General features: G+C 44.9%; 1 long non-coding RNA gene across 1 annotated transcript in view; it reads left to right on the top strand.

Moving 5' to 3' along the window:
* Window positions 1-2,678: 2,678 nt before the first annotated feature.
* The window catches only part of LOC138581781 (uncharacterized), an 81,074-nt gene continuing 75,987 nt past the window's right edge, over window positions 2,679-7,765 (top strand). Inside the window, exon 1 of the long non-coding RNA XR_011304779.1 lies at window positions 2,679-2,736. This is a non-coding gene — a long non-coding RNA (uncharacterized lncRNA). The remainder of the gene's footprint in view (window positions 2,737-7,765) is intronic.

Below are 7,765 nucleotides of genomic sequence, written 5' to 3'. Positions count from 1 at the left end.
GAGTATTATGGATTATCTTTCCATTGTATAGTAGAGCAGCAAGACAAAGAAGATGCTCGCAGACGAAGAAGATGCTTGCCGACCGAAAGCGACCAACTTGTGCTGTTTTGAAAGATGAGCGACACACAGTTAAGGAAAATCTGAAACAATTGGAAGATCACAGCTTTAGACACAGTTTTAGAACAGTGAGACACATAGAACGTAACTCCCATTGATGCAAGGGCTCTATAATATTAGGGTATTTATTGAGCAAGGACCTAGCATCAGGAAGCAACAGAGCACTTTACAATCACATGAGGAAGAACACAGTGAGGGAACAGAGAAACAAGGGAGTCGGGATCTAAGGGCAGGGGAGGGAGGGCAATAGTCAGCAATGGATCTACAAGTCACCAGGGAGGAAACTGTGGGGATCAGATCACCCAGTCTCAGGTATGATGGGGAGTGGCCAGTGTATGGACCTAGGTCTTAGGAGACTACCTGTTAACTTCAAAGCTCTCACATCTGACACTCTATGGAAAGCCACCAAAAATAGCATAAGTGATTTGGTGGTGCGTGCCCGGAGTGAAAGGGTGGTGGTATCTGGCCAGTTTAAAAATGTAGACAGCACTAACGCTCCAGAAAAAGTGTGTTGGCACTCAGGGGCAGGGGTTGTCGTTATAACAGACTTTAATTAAAGGATTTTGTTTTGTTTCTAGTTTATAAACATTTTTAACACAATTTAACATACATAATGAAGATAGATTCCTCGACATCAATTACACAAATGAACACTCTAATTAAACTCTTCAATCCTACACAACCCAAAAGCCATTTCAATTCATATCAGCATTTTCCCATAAAAGGTTATGAATTATTAAAACTTTGGTCAGTGCGATTGATAGAGAAGTGAGTTGATCACTCATATGCCTAGCCCAGAACCAATCACTGGGCAAACTCTTGACCTTAAAAACATATTTCACAAATGCCAAATTCCAAAGGCATATTATATGTAATTCCCCCACGGGTAAGCCATCAACCAAATCCTGATGTGTTGATAGGAGCAACCTGTATAGGTTAGCCGTATGGCATTGGGAATCCTGTGGCAATATCCGCTAAAGGTTTTTTTACTCGGGATATGACATCAGACCGAACGGGATCCAGAGTCCTCTGCTCACACCAGCCACTTCAGGAGTTCCAGGAAGAGCTGCAGGATGTGACACTACTGGGCTCCCAGGGCTCTCTGGGTAAAAGAAGAAGCTTCTTGTGAAAGCCCACCTACCCCTGACTCCTACCAATCCATAATTTGCAGTTTAACTGAAAATAAAAAGGCGTGTATTTCACTGAGGTGGGCGGGGTGTTTACTGAAAATAAAAAGGTGTGTATTTCACTGAGGCAGGGCAGGGTGTTTAAGTAAATCGGTGAAATTGTCAGGGAATCTATGGACGTCCTTTGTCATTGGATACCCAGCCAGAGTTGTTCAAAAGATGGTTATCATGACTTGAGTAAATCACTGACCTGGTGGGGGGAGAAGGCATAAGGAACATCTATGCCTATGTCTAGCGGCTCTGGCCTACAGCTGAAGATCTGAGGTGCCTGTGAATCGAGATCGGAGGGAAAACAATGCAGCTGAAAGGGTCCTCTACGGGATTGTAACATCTGGAACACACCCTTGTGGGAACACCAATTGGTGGGTTCCTCCCATTGGCAAGCGCACCACTCTGCTACTTTGTTGTGACACCCAAAAAAGATGTATGAACTTTGATCTTCCACCGAGGAAGGGAACATTTCCAAAAGGTCATCGCTAGACCTGATAGAAATTTGGGTTGCATGCCTGCAACTTATTGCCTCAATCAGATGGTACAAGACAAAACTGATGTTTTCGAAAGCTTTTTACTGCAAAGGACCCTGCAAGAAATCTCTAAATAGTTAAATCAAACTAAGACTCCCAAAGACTCCCAAAGAGGCCACTTCTCTCCGGGTTGAAACCGAACCCTAGTATACTTCACCCTAGACGACTCACACCTGTATCTCATAGAAGACTGGGTGGAGAAACCGAACGTGGCCCTCTCGTTTCATTTATTGATGTGTTTTGTTCACCATTGCAGTTATGGAGACTAGCGGTGGGGAGGCAGTACACAGTATATTACTTACAACACAACTATTTATTTTAAAGTACATACTCAACCAATTAATGTTTTGCCTTTGTGGGGGTTATTTAAGCAATAAGCTCTGAGTTGGGGGAGCATTACCGCTTCAGGTAATGCCCCGGGGTCCATAGTTACTTAATACAGGCCCCGGGGCATTACCTAAAGTGGTAATGCCCCCGTAGCTCAGGGTTTATTGCTATTAGTACCCCAACCTGTCAGATGAGAGGTAAGTGGGCGAACCCTCTTTTTTTGTATGGGGGCTTGACTGGAGAGGGTAATAGGTACAATGGAGAAAGAGGTGAGGAATTCTTAGGAATTACACTAAAAGAGTGCAGATTAATGTGGAACGTGGATTACCTGAGTCTCTGCCTACGGGGCTGCGTGCGGCGGTGGTCAGCTCTTCGGATGAATGAGCTGTGTCCCTGTGTGTTGCTACTGCGCATGTGCGGTAGATAAGTGATGCGTTGGTATGCGGGCTGGTTGGTCTGCGCGTGTCATGGGAGATCAGTGTCTGTGATCCTACGTGGGATAGGTCTGTATGGAGGGAGACATCAGGAATTTGGCATCCGTAGAGCTGACCGCCGCACGCACCCCGTAGGCTGAGACTCAGGTAATCCACGTTCCACATTAATCTACACTCTTTTAGTGTAATTCCTAAGAATCCATCTCAGTAGGGTCTTCACCGTATGCACAGTCCTTTAGATGAAGCAAATCGCATTTACTGTATTGCTCTCACTGCCTCACCTTTAAATCACGGACATTTTTGTGGCAGACCCTGCATCTCAGTATGGTTGTTCACCGTATGCACGGTCCTTTAGATGAAGCAAATCGCATTTACTGTATTGCTCTCACTGCCTCACGTTTAAATCACGGGCATTTTTGTGGCAGACCCTGCATTCCAGTCACCATTGCCTCCCTACCACTTCCGGCTCGTGTGCCATTATTCACGTTAGTAGGCTGCCTCGCAGCCACTTTATTACACAAACACCGGTTACTCCATCTAGCACTTTGTCTAATATGTAATAGACAATCTCTCACAACCTTTTCACAGCTTTGTGCGCGATTTAGACATCACAGACTTGATCTAAACATTGATCCTAAAAGATTTTTCTCTTTTCTCACCAGCTACAGGCCTCTGACTCTTGCAGACAGCACCCCAGTCCTACTACCTGGACTTAAAAATAATCTGACCTAGGCGGCACTTAACCCGTACATGGTAGGTCTCCTCCATTTGCAGTTTTTAAACTTCCCTGACATCTCTTTCACCGCACTAACCAGTCCCCTGTAATTTTACAGGCTGACGGCTTCTACTACCTGACTTGATCTACCTGTCCTGAAGACCGTTCGGTACCTGGTGCAACTTCGCTGCTTCCATCCCTCTAGCAACATTCACCAGCCTTCCTTACCAAACCAGAAACACACAACAATGTGTCGACAAGTCTAAGACAAAGCTTGATGTCTTATTATCATTATTACTGTTTGAAACAACATTAAAAAAACTGTGTTTTTGCACTCTGTATACTAACCCACAAAAATGCATACTCTAATATGCTCACTATGCATACCTTCAGCGCCACTGCGCAGCTTGTAAAAAAACTGTTTTCTTTTTTCCTGTGTTAGAGTAAAATAAAAAAACCCTGTTTTTTGTCAGTTTCACCTCTCCAAGGGTTTTTTTGTCCTCCAGAGCTAATACTGTTCTTAGCTCCACTGCAAACCTTGGTGACCCTATGTCACGCCATTGTTCAGGGTAGCTTCGACTCACCTCTTTCTCCATTACCCCAGCCTGTCAGACCAGGGTACTAAGAGTCTCTTTTTTAAGTAGTGAGCCGCGTCTAGGAACTGAAGAAAGAAAGTAAAATGGCTGCCAGGGAACAGGGAGAAGGGACTATATGTAATCCCTTCTCTCTTGTCATGATGGCCATTGGGAAAAAAAGGTTAATAAAAAAGATGGCTGCCAGGGAACATGGAGCGAGGACTACACATAGTCCCTTCTCCCTTTCCATGGTGGCCAGGGCGCAGGCCTCGCTGGGTACTGATAAATATTATAAAGCATTTTTCAGTAGTAGCCTTAAGCTCATATAATTAAACGTGATTAAAGATAGATGATCATCACCTTCTAATTTTCAAAATAACTTTTGTGCACACCAGACTTTAGATTTGAACTAATTAAGCAAAAGATTAAAGATCATGCTAGACCAATCAAGGGTCTGCAACCTTTGGGTCTCCAGATGTGTTGGACTACAACTCCCAATCAACACTAGCCACCATAGTTAATGGTGAGGAATGATGGGAGTAGTAGTCCAAAACATCTGGAGAGCAAAAGGTTGCAGACCTCTAGGTGCTTTAAAAATCCAGTTCTCACTTCAACCACTGGATCAGTATATATCGCCAGTCTTCACAAATAACTTTCATCATTCAGAGTTAACCAGTATTTAAAAGTGGCTTGAAAGTTAGTTAGTTTCAAGGGCGTTGCTGATGTTCCAAGCTGAAATGTTACCTAACAATGGCAGTTGGTCTAATCTAACCCTAGTGATCAGCTTTCTATGCGTCTGCCTAGGAATCAAGTCCAGATCTAGTCGAAGGATGTGCCAATCAATCACCGGACAGCATTTCAACATGGGAGAATTAGAGCCATTAAGCACCCACCTCTCATTGCTTATTTTTGGCAACAATTCTCTGGCAACAATGTGGCTTTCAATATCAGTTTACATGATAGGTTATTTATAACGCGCTTAATACCCATAGGCTTCTAAGCGCGGACCCGGGGATGGAACCTGTGGTGCTCCGTGTCACCTTGCTATCCTCCCAAGACCGTAGTCAAGAAATGGCCCTCTCGGTTTGAGAATCAAGACTCCCTGGAAGCTGCACACAATGGCCTTCTCATGTCTGTTAGCCACTTAATATTGTACGATTGACTAGAGGGGAGCAGCTCTTCAATGCGATTGCTACACAAAGGGGCTGATTTAAAGGGTGGAGTAAATCAAATCGTGCGGGTTTCCAGCAGTGGAAAAAGACCTAATTTAAAGTTTACACTTTCCAGCTTTCCACCAGCGGATTATCCACGCGTGGCAATGCCATTGGTCTCTATTGCCACGATTGTCCACCGTTAGAACAACCACTGGCAGACATTCCTCCAGCTGTCCTCTAGGAATCCACCAATGGAAAGACAGAAAGTCTCAATCTTACATGAGGTATCTTTCCACCAGTGGAAACCTGGAGGACTTTTTTTTAGTCCATACTCTTAATTCAGCCCCAAGGAGTTGACCTCCTGTTGACCTAGGCTAACCCTGCAAAGTTCTGCCTTATAGAAAATGTATCAGCAGGCCAGTTCAGTGCCTGTTTTCTGTGGATGACCAGGTTAGAGACTGTACAGGACACACTGATCAGAGCCTCCAAGGCTCACCTAGAGAATACAGCCTACAAAGCATGAGGTCTTCCGCATCGAAGTCTATGGGTTCTAGCGGTGCACCTCAATAGCTGCTACCCTGCAAAGCTTTGGGGATAATAGCCCAAAGAGTACGAAATTGGGTAACATAGTGACTTGGCAGGGTAGAAAGCTAATACATGGCACAAAGGCTGCCAACAACATCATAGCTCAGGACTTTCAGCCTCAACCCTTCTTGCAGGGTCGAGATCAAAGATCTGCCATCGCAGAACTGCACCAGCACCCAAAGAAACGACGTGGCTGGGATTAGGGAGACCCTTTCAGATAAACCTCCAGGCTGACCTCATTGCCTATTAGAGACGCTGCTGCTTGCAGCTGGCATATTCCTGTTCACACACTACATGTATGTGCTTATTTTTGTTGCTAGCACATCTTTCCTAGTCAAACTGGCTAAGATGATCTTGCTTTATTGCTGGTGTATCGCTACTTTGTCACGGTGCGCCTTACCACACATTTGTCTCTAGTGTTTGGCCCTGCTACACAATAGTGATCCGTATTTGATTTCAGATTAGTGACGGAGTTGCTCAGTTGTCAAGGAATGAGGATATTTATTTATTTATTTATTTATTTATTTATTTATATACAGGAGGAACAATGTTCTTTTGATCACAAAAGGACGTACAATAGATAAGAAATCAGATTTGACGGGAAGCAGTGAGGTGACTTTGAGGGACATTCTGACCAGGTTGTTGAGGGGGGTAAATGGAACAGTCACTGGGGACAATATATGAGTGCACATACATAGATGAAGGACAACCAACATTGGACATTTTTAAGTGCAGATAGAGGGTATCGCCCGCTGTACTCAGGATGTGGCCATAATGGGTGAAATGCTAGAACGGAGGCAGAGGAGGTGAGGGACAGAGGCAGGTTAGAGGCAAGGGAAAAATGTTAGCAAGCAGGAAAATGAGAGGTACGTTAAGAGGTTAAATTGGAGGCGAGGAAGTAGGGTTTTAGTTTAGTTTTAAACAAATCGATGTGGGCTGTTTCTCGGATGTCCGGGGAAGAGAATTCCATGCAAGTGGCACAAAAAGAGAGAAAGAGCGGAAGCGGTGGAAAGCAAAGGGAGGGCGAAGAGGCACAAGAGTAGTCGAGGAGGCAGAGCAGAGCTTACGAGAAGGCTTGTATAGTTGGATAGAGGAGGCGATATCATCTGGACTTGGAATGCACATCTGGTCTCTGAATGCGGCATGCCATTTCTGGTCTCACCGCTGATGTTCATGCATGGTGTATTTGTGTCAGGAATATTCACTGTGCTCCTGTTGCCACAAGGCCTCCTTATTAGCATATGAAGACTCTGGGTAGCTTGTGATGGTGCCCAACCTAGCTCCAGCCAATAAGAGGGGGAAATGGCACAGAAGCTTGCCATGATGTCACAATCACTTTAGGGTGCTTGTTAAAAATGAATCCACTGTGCCCTGTTTTCAATCCTTCAGAACACTGCCAGGGAAAAACATTCTCCTAGTTACAGGGGGGCTGATGCACATGGTGCAAGCTTCCATCCCACTGGCAGGGGCTTCATTGGGAAGAAGGGAAAGAAGAACAGCTGTGATGAAGACTGGAGCCATAGACTGTCGATGGCTTCTTCTTCCTTAAGATGGAGTTAGGTAAGTCTCAATATGGTGGCTCCAGGTATGTCAAGATTCCACAACCATTGGCTCTCCACCACTGGCTAGGGGGTGCACGCTCGGAGCCGGTCAGACAGATCAGCACCCATTGAAAGCTTAGTGTACCCCATGGGGTTCAGGAGTCTCCATTCCGGGTGGGGCGGACCCTGCATTACCTCTTAAGAAGTTCCTAAAAGATCAGCGCCACTTGGCCGATACTAGCTTCCATCCAGGGCATGCTCAGAGGAGACACTTTTCTTGTGGCAGGTGAGATATAAATGGTCAGTAGTATTGATTCTGCTTTATCTTGCTAGGATACAAGAGTCGTGTGGCTGCCGAGCTAAATATTTCCCAAGAGATTGGAAGTGCTGTGGGTAGACTACAATTTGTAGTTCGTGATTTACTGTCTTAACTTTGAGGACAGCCTTTCAATATGATTTTGCATTGGACTCTACCCTGCCCTAGGGCAAGGAGGTTGGCAGCTTCCCTTTAATTGCTTGCAAAGAACAGCCCAATGTAAAGAAAATGTTTCATTACTGGCAAAAATTAATTGTTGGTTGCCTTAAAAGGCAGATTTAATTTGAGAT

Source organism: Ambystoma mexicanum, chromosome 3q (assembly GCF_040938575.1).
Source record: "Ambystoma mexicanum isolate Mex_15411 chromosome 3q, UKY_AmexF1_1, whole genome shotgun sequence".
In the NCBI taxonomy this organism is placed as follows: domain Eukaryota; kingdom Metazoa; phylum Chordata; class Amphibia; order Caudata; family Ambystomatidae; genus Ambystoma; species Ambystoma mexicanum.
This window is presented reverse-complemented; position numbering and strand designations above follow the sequence as displayed.